Source organism: Rhinoraja longicauda, chromosome 10 (genome assembly GCF_053455715.1).
Source record: "Rhinoraja longicauda isolate Sanriku21f chromosome 10, sRhiLon1.1, whole genome shotgun sequence".
NCBI lineage: Eukaryota > Metazoa > Chordata > Chondrichthyes > Rajiformes > Arhynchobatidae > Rhinoraja > Rhinoraja longicauda.
Window position 1 is genome coordinate 29,807,335 of NC_135962.1, and position 13,972 is coordinate 29,821,306.

Sequence of the window (13,972 nt, forward strand, 5' to 3'; positions counted from 1 at the left end):
GAGGTCTATGGATAATTCCTTCATCTTCTTGGCTTGGTTTTTGCTCTGACATGCACTGTCAACTGTGGGACCTTGTATCGACAGGTGTGTGCCTTTCCAAATCATGTCTAATCAATTTAATTTACCACTGGTGGACTCCAATCAAGTTGTAGAAACATCTCAAGGATAATCAATGGAAACAGGATGAACATAAGCTCAATTTTGAATGTCATAGCAAAGGGTCTGAATACTTACGTAAATGTGATATTTCAGTTATTTATTTTTAATTACTTTGCAAACATTTCTAAACACCTGTTTTCACTTCTTCATTCTGGGGTATTGTTTGTAGATTGATGATAAAAAATAATGAATTTAATCCATTTTAAAGTAGGGCTGTAACATAGCAAAATGTGGAAAAAGTGAAGGAGTCTGAATACTTTCTGAATGCACTGTAGATTAGCCCTCAAATCCTGGCAAAATACTTCTAAATCTCTTTCCAGCTTAATGGCATATTTCCTATAGCAGGGTGACCAAAACTAAACACAATACTTCAAGCGTGACCTCAACAATGCCTTGTACAACTGGAATATAATATCCCAGCTTATATTACTAAATGCCCTGACTGATGAAGGCCAGCATGCCAAAAGCCTTCACTACCCTATCTACCAATGATGCCACTTTCAGGGGACTATATTCTTGCACTCCGAGATCCTTCTGCTCTATAACACTTCCCGGGATCTTACAGTTCACTGTGATGGGCCTGCCCTGGTTTGACTTCCCAAAATGCAACACACATGAGAATGGTGCAGAGGGTAGAGCAGTGGTGGTTATATAGGATGATGCTGGTTTACAGGTGATTGCTGGTCGGCGTGGATTAGGTGGGCCAAAGGGCCTGTTCTCCCGCTCTATCTCTAAAGTCTAAACTTGTCTGAATTAAATTCCATTTCCCATTTCTCAGCCTACTTGCCCACAGGATTAAGATCCTGCTGTTATTCTTGATAACCATCTTTGCTGTCTATGATACCATCTATTTTAGTATCATCTGCAAGTTTACTATATCATGTCTTGTACATTCTCATTCAAATGGTTTATATAAATGACAAACAGCAATGGACCCAGCACTGATCCCTGAGCCACACCAGTAGACAAAAGCCTCTATTCCGAAATATGGGACTTGAAAAACAATAGGACTGTGTCTTTGGTGGAACTTGCCAGATGGTGGCAGGAGATGGCTGATGGAAAATCTTTTGCTTTCCTACTGGCAATATTTTAAAAAACTTTCTTCAGCTTTGGACTATTGCCAATAGCTTATGATCCTTTCAGTTTGCTCTGCTTATATTTAAGCACTTTGGTCTCGCTGCACCAGATTTTGAATCTTCAAAATGTGTCAGGCCAGAACTGCAGAGACGGAAATTAATGTGTTGCCATGGAACTAACAATGCAACAAGCAGCCTTTAATTTGATCTTAAGCTGAAGGCCAGCTTGAGAAGTAAATTCTGCCAGGGACTTTAAGATGAAAATTTGTTCTAACTCAATAGTTATTTCCTCTAGGAGCAAGAATCCTTTGTCTTTGATAATACTGCTTATTGTGCAATGTGCCAAAATATTTGGACGGTGTCAACTTAACATTGGATATCAAAGTCAAGTGCCTAAACCAATGGGTACAAACCTGTAGGGAAAATAGTACTGAAACATCTCCTCAGACAGCTGTAGTGGAAAATAAATGACAGGGTTTCCTTTTTTTTATCTTTTGCTTTGTTCATCTATTAATCTAATTCATCGATTCCATATTTTGTGGCATTTCCATAGCTAAGAGCATACTTTTCAATGTCCCCCTTAACCAATAATTCTAACTGAATCATTGGTCCATTATTAGAATAATCATTGGTCTACTATTAGAATAGGATTAGATGAAGTTTTGTAACCATTTCTCGCCCTTAGTGTTCTTCCTGTAATTAACTCCAACCTTAACCATAAAACAAAATAATATTTAATATTCCACAATTGACTGAATTCTATTTCAGGTTAACTGAGTGATAGACGAAAGATAAACAACATCGGCTAATGTTATCCCAGTTTTGCACCAACTCCCTACACTCTAGGGCCAATTTGCAGAGGTCAATTAGCCCGTAAACCCGCACATCTTTGGCATGTGGGATATGCTATTCGCCTGGATTGCGCTTGGCCTCACCCTGGTATTTTGTATTTTGACTCATTAAATACAATTTGTTTCCATAAGTAACTCGCTGGATCGGCTTGTACTCGCTGGAATTTAGAAGATTGAGGGGGGATCTTATAGAAACTTATAAAATTCTTAAGGGGTTGGACAGGCTAGATGCAGGAAGATTGTTCCCGATGTTGGGGAAGTCCAGAACAAGGGGTCACAGTTTAAGGATAAGGGGGAAGTCTTTTAGGACCGAGATGAGAACATTTTTTTTCACACAGAGAGTGGTGAATCTGTGGAATTCTCTGCCACAGAAGGTAGTTGAGGCCAGTTTATTGGCTATATTTAAGAGGGAGTTAGATGTGGCCCTTGTGGCTAAAGGGATCAGAGGGTATGGAGAGAAGGCAGGTAGGGGATACTGAGTTGGATGACCAGCCATGATCATATTGAATGGCGGTGCAGGCTCGAAGGGCCGAATGGCCTACTCCTGCACCTATTTTCTATGTTTCTATGTAAAGAATACCATATATCTCTTCCCTTTGCTTTAGCTATGTCGACGTCAGAGAGTGAATCAGCTTCAGAGTGTCACACTTGCCACGCCTGCTGTGAACTTTGTAAATTTGAACTGTGGCAGCAGTTATTCCCAACAGGTGCTTTTCAGATAGGGTTTCCATGGTTACAGTTAGCATTCAGTGATGGTGAGAATGAGTGCAGAGAGGTCTGATTTATTGTTAGACTGCTGGTATATGATTAGACCGGAAATCTGAACAAAGTTCCATGTTTCATATTGCCTTCTTAGAAGTTAAAAGAGTTGTCTTGCTGTCACGTAGTGAGTCAGCTGATGAAGCCTTTCCCTGTAATTGTGAAGGTCTCTACATGTGTATTGGTAATGTCTATAAATCCTTTTGCAGTTTTAATTTCTTGCAAAGTAAGCAGTCCAAGGTCTCGGATACAAGATTTAATTAAATATCAGATGTCACCTGGTGGGTTGTTTGGGTTTTGATTGATTGATAATATGACACAGTAAACCCAATGATACATATTGCCAAACAATTGAAATTCTGATGTCACTTGCCTGCTGAAGCAGGTTATGTGTAACTCGGATCTTGACGTTGGAGAGATTGACCCAGGAGAGAATGCGGGCAGTAGTTTGCTTAATCTGCCAGTGGATTTGCAGGGCTTTGCAGAGAAAATGCTGACGGTATCCTTCCAAAACTTTAAAGCAGTCTATGAAGCAAGTAGGATGGCAAGAATGTAATGTAATGGAAGTTATTTTGCTCTGTTTTGCCCAGTGACATGTAGTCAAATTATAACTGTTTATTGATACTTTTAATTTTTCTCTTGGCTTTGCTCTATGCTATTCTATTAGCATGTCATCACAGTGATCATGGATAACAAAATTAACAGAAATAATTAGAGGCTGTATCATTTTAATATTCATTAATTTATGCAATGTCATCTTAATAGCTTCTTTCCGAGTCAGTTTTCTTTCCAGATCAGAAGGCTGCGTGTTCGAATCTCATCGGGATCACCAGATGTAGCGGACATGGAGCTGTTTGTCAAAGAATGAGGCAGCACATGAAGTTCGTCCAACACCACTTTAATTCACTACACCACTCCCCTCTCTCCTTTCTCCCCTCTTTGCCGTACTCCAGCTTCCCATACTCCCCCGGGGCACCTCGTGACCTCTCCCGAGCCGAAGGTTATGTACTGCGTGTGGTTCACTACTAGGGGCCGCGTCACCTGTTCATTCCTGCTGCTTACCTGTTGAATTCCTTCAGCACTGTGTTTTGATCAAGAGGTAATTAAATATTTTGAGAATCAGAGAGAAAGTTACAACACAGCAGGTTGTCATTGGACAAATCAAGTACATCTGGGCGTATGCAAGCTCATTCCAGCCTGTGCCTGTCCCTGCCTTCACTTGAATTGTTTCCTTTCAAGAAATTCACCATGGCTGCTGACTTCCCCATCGGCTATCTCTTCCATGAGCCAACGTTCACTACACTTTTTCGACATTCAAGAAACCACGGCTGCACTGGAAATAATGTTGAGAGAAACTAGAAATAAAACAGTTAATTAACTCATTGAAAGAGCTTGCAAACTTTCTCCACAACCCATTTTGCACATCCTTTTGGGATAAAATTGGACGGCACATTGGCATAGCTGGTAGAGCTGCTGTCTCACAGCACCAGAATCCCAGGATCGATTCTGACCTTGGGTGCTGTATGTGTGGAGTTTGCATGTTCTCCCTGTGACCGCATGCGTTTCCTCTGGGTTCTCCAGATTCCTCCCACATTCCGTGCAGGTTTCTAGATTAATTGGCCTCTGTAATATTGCCCCTGATGTGTAAGGAGTGGGTGTGAAAGTGGGATAACGTGGAACCCGTGTGTTCATAAGTTCATAGGTGATAGGAGTAGAATGAGGCCATTTGGCCCATCACTCTGCCATTCAATTATGGCTGATCTATCTCTCCCTCCGAACCCTATGGTCCTGCCTTCCCCCATAACCTCTGACACCCATACTAATCAAGAATCTATCTATCTCTGCCTTAAATATATCCACTGACTTTGTATCCACACCTTCTTTGGCAAAGAATTCCACAGATTCACCACCCTGAACGGATGATCGAGGGTCAGGATGTACTCAGTGAATCAAAGGGCCTGTTTCCTTACATTATATCTAACCTATGTGTCTCTTTATTTCTAAAATAGGTTGAGCTAGCAATTATTTTTTCCCAGATAAATATAGAAATATGGTCATTTAAGGTTCACACAAATAGAAATTAGTTTGCGCTAAAGGAGACCTTTGCAAAGGTTTGCTCGTACAGTTTATAACTAGCAGCATAAAAAATATAATTGCAGTTAGCAGATTAGATAATGTTGAGAATAGAAATGAATTTATGAAGTACTACACACTGATGTACAAAAATAGTGAACCGAACCAAAGGTCTATCACTGAACCAGATCCAAAACCCAAGGCTAAATAGAGATAATGACAGCTCATTTTTTAAGTTGGTGCTTCTTCCCATCTCCACAGTGCCAAACATTTTGCTTAAGGTGAACAACAGGATGTGAAAAAGACATCCAATGCAAAGTATCATTGCATTACAATCAAAGTCATACATTACGGAAAAAAAGCTTTCTGCCCAACTCGTCCATTCTGACCAAGATGCCATATAAGCTAGTCCCATTTGCCTGCATTTGGCTAATTTCCTTGTAAATCTTTCCTATTCATAGTCAGTATTTTCGCTGTGTCGGCAAACTTACTATCACCACTAAAAAGTCAAAACTAGATTTTCATGTTTTTGGAATTTAAAATTTTATACATGTGTTAATTTTTTAGTTATTAGTTCCTTAAATTAGAAGCTGATTGGTCACAACATCAAAACAGAAGAGGAGGGTATACTGACGGAAAAAAAAGTTGATAAATGTAGCTTAATTTTTAATTGATATATCTACTGGTGATGTTAACATGGAACATCGAATAATATGGCATAGGAACAGACTCTTGGCCCACAATGTCTGTGCCAACATGATGCCAAACTAAACTAATTGCATCTACCTGCACATGATCCAACCCCTCCATTCCCTGCACACCAGCCCACCATCCCCAGCAGCACGTTTCAGGCACCCACCACTCACTGTGTAAAAAGAAACTTGTCCTGCACAGCTCCCTTAATCTTTGCCCCTCTCGACTTTAAGCTAAATTTCCACCTGGGAAAAAGGTATTGAGTGTCGAACCTATCGATGCCTCTCATAATTTTATATACTTCTCTCAGGTCTCCCGTCAGCCTCTGATGCTCCACAGAACACGATCCAAGTTTGTCCAACCTTTCTTTATAGTGACTATCGTCTAATCCAGGTTGCATTCTAGTAAACATTTAGTGCACCCTCCCCAAAGCCTCCACCTCCTTCCTGTAATGTGGTGACCAGACCTGCAGACAATGCTCCAAATGCAGCCTAACCCAAAGTCCTATAAAACTATCATGGCTTCCTGACTCTTAGAGTTAATACCCCGACTCATGAAGGTAAGAATACCATATGTCTTCTTCACCACTTTATATACTTACTCTGCCATTTTCAGGGAGCTATGGCTTTGACCCCAAGATCCATCTGTATATTAATGCTATAAAAAGGTCTTTCAATTATTTGCATACCTTCCCCTTACATTTGACCTCTCGAAGTGAAGTATCTCATACTTGCTCAGATTAAACTCCACCTGCCATTTCTCCACCTATTTTATTAGCTGATCTACTGTATGCTTTGACAGCCTCACAGTCCACAACTCCAGCAATCTTGCTGTTATTTGCAAACGTACTAATCAACCCGTCTACGTTAATGTCCAAGTCATTCAGATATATCACAAACAACAGAGGTTCTAGCACAGAACCCAGTGGAACTTCATTGGTCACAGATCTCCAGCCTGAATAATGCCTTCCACCACAACCCTGTCTTCTATCAGTAAGCCAGTTCTGAATCCATACAACCAAGTCACTGTGAATTCTATGTATCTTAATCTTCTGGATCAGCCTACCAGGGGGGACTTAATCAAACATCTTCCTAAAATCCATGTAGACAACATCCACCATCCTTCCCGTCACCGCTTCAAATACTCGATCCATCCATCCGTTAGTAAGACATGACCACAAGAAAAACACAGATTAGAATAATCTATTTCATAGATCTTTTTTATATGCTGAGAGCTTTTGTACAAAACCAGTTATGTTTTCATGAGCACTGTAATGAATTTTTTAATCATATTTATGTGTTTGTAGGGACATACGGATTGGCCAGGTAGTCTAGAACCCTTGGATTGGTTTACGGTCACGGGGTGAGGGAGCGCGAGGTATTTAAATGCCTGGCGCCAAACTAGAGTTAGAGATTAGATTAGTGAGCGAAGTTAGTGTTAGTCCAAGAGTAAGTGCGTTGCGTTTGTCACGGGTTTTACCGACAATAAAGTATTTGAATAATACCGCTCGTTTGGACTCACTACATTGGTGACCTCGAACGTAAGAAGCAAGCAGCAGCATGTCGCAGGCGGGAGCGAGCGCGGGCGAGATTCATCTACCGCCGTTCTGGGCCCATCAGCCGCACCTGTGGTTTGTGCAGGCGGAATCGCAGTTCCATCTTAAAAGGGTGGAGGAAGACCAGGAGAAGTACCACCACCTGGTGAGCTGTCTGCAGGCGGAGGTGGCTGCGCGGGTCAGTCAATACCTGACCAGTCCACCCCAAACGGACCAGTATGTGGGGCTCAAGAAGCTCCTGCTGCGGACCTTCGGCTGGGCCCAGAGCCAGCGGGCTCTGAGGCTCCTCCATTTGCCAGAGCTGGGGCAGCGGCTACCGTCGGAGTTGATGTCCGAGATGCTGACCTTGGTGGGCGACCATCAGCCGTGCATGGTATTCGAAGCGGCCTTTCGGGAGAAGCTACCTGGGGACGTCAGGTTGGTGTTGGCGGACGTCCCTTTTGAAGATCCGGTAGCGTTCGCCGAGAAGGCCGACACGCTCGTTAGGGAGCGGCACACCCGAGACGGCTCCGTTATCCGGGTCTCGAGGCCCAGCGGCAGTCGGGGGTGCGGCCGGGAGAGCGACACATCGGCCGCTATTTCGCAGTCGGCCCGCCAAGAGAGGGCGGCGGTGCCTGTTCATTGGCAGCGGGTTCGAACAACAGAGCCGGATAGGCGTGGCTGGTGCTCTTTCCATCGGCGGTGGGGCAGCGAGGCACGAAGCTGTAGATCCCCGTGTTCGTTTCCGGGAAATGCCTGGGCCGATCGAATGTAGAGGCAGTCTCGATTGGCCGTAACTACCGTCTCTACGCTACAGATCAGAGTACCGGGATCGTTTTTCTAGTGGATACGGGAGCGGTCGTGAGTATCGTGCCCCCCTATGACTGCGATGTTCGAGTGGGGGGGAAGGGCCCGCCCCTCATTGCAGTGAATGGTAGCACCATCCGTACTTACGGTAAAAGGACCATGTCCCTGTCCTTCGAGTCCAGGACTTACCGTTGGGAATTCATCGTTGCGGATGTGGGCCAGGCCATTTTGGGTGCAGATTTCCTATGGGCGTTTTCTTTGGTCGCAGACGTCCGCGGGATGGGCCTGCGACCCTCGGATGGTGTACGGCCCCGGGGTGCTGGCCCGGAGGTTTCTACAAGCGCCGCCCCACCCAGCCCAGTAATCCAGGCCATTACCACGGCTCCCGGTCAGTTCGATGCGGTCCTAGCCGACTTCCCGCAGCTCCTCGTTCAGCGGTTCGATGCACCTTCCGAGAAGCACAGGGTCGTTCATTTCATCCCGACCGAGGGGCCGCCGGTTTTTGCCCGGGCACGGCGCCTCCCACCCGACAAGCTGGCCAGGGCTCGAGAGGAGTTCCTAAACTTGGAGAGGCTGGGAATTATTTGGCCTTCGAGTAGTCCGTGGGCCTCCCCCTTGCATATGGTTTCCAAAGCGTCTGGGGGGTGGAGACCATGTGGGGACTTCCGTCGACTCAACGCGGCAACACGGCCGGACCGCTACCCGATTCCGCACATTCAGGACTTCTCAGCTAGCCTGGAGGGGGCTACGATATTTTCAAAAATTGATTTGGTGCGGGGATACCATCAGATCCCGGTCCACCCGCCGGACATTCCAAAAACGGCTACCATTACTCCGTTCGGGTTGTTTGAGTGGTTGCGTATGCCTTTCGGCCTTAAAAATGCAGCTCAGGCATTCCAGCGTCTGATCCACCGGGTGGGTCGAGGGTTGCCGTTTGTGTTTATTTACCTTGATGATATTTTGATTGCCAGCCGTTCGGCCCAGGAGCACTTGGTCCACCTCCGCACGGTGTTCCAGAGGCTGCAAGACCATGGCCTGATTCTCCATCCGGACAAATGCCAATTCGGCCTGTCAGCGGTGGACTTTTTGGGTCACCGGGTTACTCCGGCCGGTGCCACTCCTTTGCCAGCTAAGGTGGACGCGGTCCGCTCTTTCCCTCACCCGACTACCATCAAGGGCTTACAGGAATTCGTGGACATGGTGAACTTCTATCATCGGTTCGTGCCTGCAGCAGCTCGGGTCATGCGACCCCTTTTTCAATGTCTCGCGGGTAACCCCGCTGAGTTGGTATGGTCCGTAGCTGCAGAGACGGCTTTTGTCGCGGTCAAACAGGCCCTCGCCAACGCCACCATGCTGGTGCACCCGCGCTCCTCCGCCCCCACGGCTCTGACAGTGGACGCCTCAGACGTGGCGGTGGGTGGGGTTTTGGAGCAGCAGGTCGACGGTAATTGGCAGCCCCTGGCATTTTTCAGCAGGCAGCTCTCTCGAGCGGAGCTCAAGTACAGTGCGTTTGATAGGGAGCTCCTGGCCCTTTATTTAGCAGTCCGCCACTTCCGTTATTTTTTGGAAGGCCGTTCTTTCGTGGCCTACACGGATCACAAACCTCTGACATTCGCTTTTGCTAAGGTTTCTGATCCGTGGTCGGCTCGCCAGCAGCGGCACCTCACCCTGATTTCGGAGTTTACCACCGATGTCCGTCATATTGCGGGTAGGCTGAATGCCGTTGCTGATGCCCTGTCCCGGCCGGCCATTCCCTCCGTAGCCGTGGTGGGTAAACAGGTGGATTTCCAGGAGCTAGCGGAGGCTCAGCGCCTGGAAGGGACTGCCGCGGTGTACGCCTCCACAGCCTCGGGACTGCGTTTGGAGCAGGTGGCGTGTGGCCCCACAGGTACCAAGTTGTGGTGTGACGTTTCCCTCCCACGCCCTCGCCCGGTGGTGCCTGCCGCTCTGCGGCGTAAGGTTTTTGAGGCCATTCATGGCCTGGCACATCCGTCCATCAGGGCGACTTCAGCCATGGTGGCTGACCGGTTTGTCTGGCACGGCCTGCGGAAGCAGGTGGCAGCCTGGGCACGCGCCTGCATTCCGTGCCAGACCTCCAAAGTTCATCGCCATGTCCAGCCCCCATACCAGAGATTCGAGGTTCACCCCGTCCGTTTTTTCCACATCCATGTGGATTTGGTGGGTCCATTGCCCTATTCTAGGGGTTATACTCATCTGCTGGCCGTAGGCGCTCCCGTTGTCGGACACCTCGGCGGCCTCCTGTGCACGGGCCCTGGCGTTGCATTGGGTGGCCCGTTTCGGTGTCCCGGCTATCATCACCACAGATCGAGGAGCACAGTTCACCTCGTCCCTCTGGGCCGCGCTGGCACAGCTGTATGGTTCTCGCTTACAGCAGACCACCGCCTATCATCCCCAAGCCAACGGGATGGTTGAGCGCTTCCATCGGCAGCTGAAGGCGTCCCTCTGTGCTCGCCTGACCGGCTACGATTGGGCTGACCAGCTGCCTTGGGTCCTCCTCGGCATTCGTACGGCCCCGCGGGCTGAGCTGGGCACATCCTCGGCCGAGCTCGTCTACTGTTCGCCCCTGCGGGTGCCGGGTGACATTCTCCCTTCCACTCCTGCCTTGCCGCCATCCGTCACGTCAGTCTTGGGCTCCCTCCGGGCACGGGTGGGTTCTCTGGCTCCAGTCCCGACCTCCAGTCACGAAAGCACAGCAGTTCACGTTCCGTCGGACTTGCGGGGCTGTGATTTCGTGTTTCTTCGGAAAGATTCCCACCGCCCCCCTCTTCGGCCGGTTTACCAGGGCCCGTTCCAGGTGCTCAAAAGAGGGACTGTCACCTTCACCTTGCAGGTGGGAAATCGCCAGGAGCTTGTTTCAGTGTCCCGTCTCAAGCCGGCCCATTTGGACCAGGACCTCCCCGTGTCGGTGGCTCAGCCGCCGCGCCGGGGTCGGCCTGTGGCCGCTCGACTGGTCCCGCCAGCGGCACCCTGTTTACCACCTCTCGGGCCTCCGCCACCTATGGTTGGGCCCGGGCCGCCGTTGCCGATCAAGTGCCCCCCGTCACCTACACCCTCCGCTCCAGTGGACCCCCCATTGCCTCCAGCGGCGGCGTCCACCCCGCCTCCTGTCACGCTGGGGGTATCGTTTTCCCCTCTCCGTACACGTTCTGGGCGGGAGGTTCGGGCGCCCGTGAGGTATGGTTTCGAGGGTTCTGGGGGGGATCATGTAGGGACATACGGATTGGCCAGGTAGTCTAGAACCCTCGGATTGGTTTACGGTCACGGGGTGAGGGAGCGCGAGGTATTTAAATGCCTGGCGCCAAACTAGAGTTAGAGATTAGATTAGTGAGCGAAGTTAGTGTTAGTCCAAGAGTAAGTGCGTTGCGTTTGTCACGGGTTTTACCGACAATAAAGTATTTGAATAATACCGCTCGTTTGGACTCACTACATGTTTATGTTTTGGTCCTGAGCAATGACAGAGCACAGATTGGGATGACTTGGTAGCTTGGGTGAAGAGCTATTAATGCTATACAAATCAATGTATAATTAGTTTAGAGATACAGCATGGAAACAGGCTCTTCACCCCACCGAGTCCACACCAACCATTAACCACCCCTTTCGCGCTAGTCCCATGTTATCCCACTTTCTATTCCCGACACACTAGGGGTGATTTACAGGAGACAAGTAACCTACAAACCCGCACATTTTTGGGAGCGGGAGGAAAGCCGAGCAGATGGAGGAAACGTATGCAGTCACAGGGAGAACGTGCAAATTCCAGATGGATAGCATTCAAGGTCAGGATCAAACTCTGGTCTTTAGCGCTTTGAGGCAGCAGCTCCACCAGCTGTGCCACTGTGCCACCCTAATCCTCAGTCGTGTAGTGTAGTTATATGGGGTACTTGTGTATATTTATGCATGGTACTGATTGTGTACTATTTATGATAAAGAGACATGTTTATAACCTAATTTGTCCTTACAGGACAGTCCCCTTTTGCGCCGGGAAGTACGTACAAGGTCCGGCCGCCTTGTTTGGCTGTCCGTTCATTTTTGCGCCTCTGGTTCTGGGTGGTGGGGGGGGGGGGGGGGGGGGGGGGTCGTGTAGCAGCCCCTGGTGGTGAACCACACGCAGTACATAACCTTTGGCTTGGGAGTGGTCACGAGGTGCCCCGGGGGAGTATGGGAAGCTGGCGCGTGGCAGAGAGGGGAGAGAGGAGTGGTGTAGTGAATTAAAGTGGTGTTGGACGAACTTCATGTGCTGCCTCATTCTTTGACGGACAGCTCCGTGTCCGCTACACAGGCAACATTTTGGATCAGGCCTGATTGTAGTAGGATGGGAGGAAAGCTGGAAAAGGGAGGGCAGGACAAAATCTGGCAAGTAATTGGTGTATGCTGGTGAGAGGGTTTGAAGGGTACGGGAAAAAGTGAGGGAGTGGTGGGGTAGGATTAATACTCAAAATTGGAGAATTGAATGCTCATAATTAGATTGTAAGCTACTCAAGCAACGGGAATACACTGGAATTTAGAAGGATGAGGGGGGATCTTATTGAAACATATAAGATAATTAGGGGATTGGACACATTAGAGGCAGGAAACATGTTCCCAATGTTGGGGGAGTCCAGAACAAGGGGCCACAGTTTAAGAATAAGGGGTAGGCCATTTAGAACGGAGATGAGGAAGAACTTTTTCAGTCAGAGAGTGGTGAAGGTGTGGAATTCTCTGCCTCAGAAGGCAGTGGAGGCCAGTTCGTTGGATGCTTTCAAGAGAGAGCTGGATAGAGCTCTTAAGGATAGCGGAGTGAGGGGGTATGGGGAGAAGGCAGGAACGGGGTACTGATTGAGAGTGATCAGCCATGATCGCATTGAATGGCGGTGCTGGCTCGAAGGGCTGAATGGCCTACTCCTGCACCTATTGTCTATTGTCTATTGTCTATTGCTGTTCTTCGAATTTGTGTGTGACCTTACTCTGGCAATGTAGGAGGTCAAGAACAGTATGGGAAGGGGTGCTAAAGTGGTTGGCAACCATGAGGTCCAGCAGGCCATGATGGGCAAAGTGCAAGTGTTATTTACCTTGTGTTTACTGCAGAATTTGGTTCACTAGATGTCGTACCATGTGGTATTTACAAAAAGATTAGAGCTTCCTTGAGAACCACTACCCCAATAATCTCAGGAATTTCCATGGTATGGTGTATGAATTATGTATTGTTTGACTATCAATCTGATCAGGATTGATGTAATTCCAATGTACCTCAAGCACTTTCTCTATACTTAATCCAGTTTGCTTATGTGAGCAAATATAAAGCTTAACTTGGATTTATATTTAATCTTGCAGAATTCATATGGTTCACCAAAAACAGAATATTTGTGTAATTAAGTAAAATAATAACAGCTTGAAAAACTGTTGACACTTTACACAAATTATTTTCTGTGGCTTTTAGATGCTATAAAAACATTAGGACAGCATTTGATTTTTTTTGTATTTATTCAGGATGCTGAAAGTTAGAAATTATTGCTGGTGAAGCTGTTCCAAAACATGTGCAAATTTTTCATTTTCTCAGTCCTGCAGCTTTCAAAATATACACATCCAAATATAACAGTGTTTTGAAAACTGAATAACACTCTTGTTTAAAATAGCAACCCTGTGAAAACCATCATCACACTTCCTCTCTCTGCTGGTGTAATAAATAAAACAAGGAGGAGAATAAATTGCTTTTTGAACATAGTCCCACTTGCAAATAACTTTTCTATTTCCAAATCAGAATGTAACTTTCATTTCAAAATTTAAGGCTTAACAGTTTCAGCTAAAAATATAAGTATGTGGGTGTCTTGTAACAAGTATGTGGTGTCTTATTAGATCAAACAGCTGTTTCAAATGCAGACACAAGAGGCTATAGATGCCGAAATCTTGATCAAACACACATTGCTGGTGGAACTCTGCAATTGTAGAGGGAATGGACAGGTGACATTTTGGGTCGGCACCCTTCCTCGGGGTTTGAAGAAGGGTCCTGACCAGAAACCTTGCCT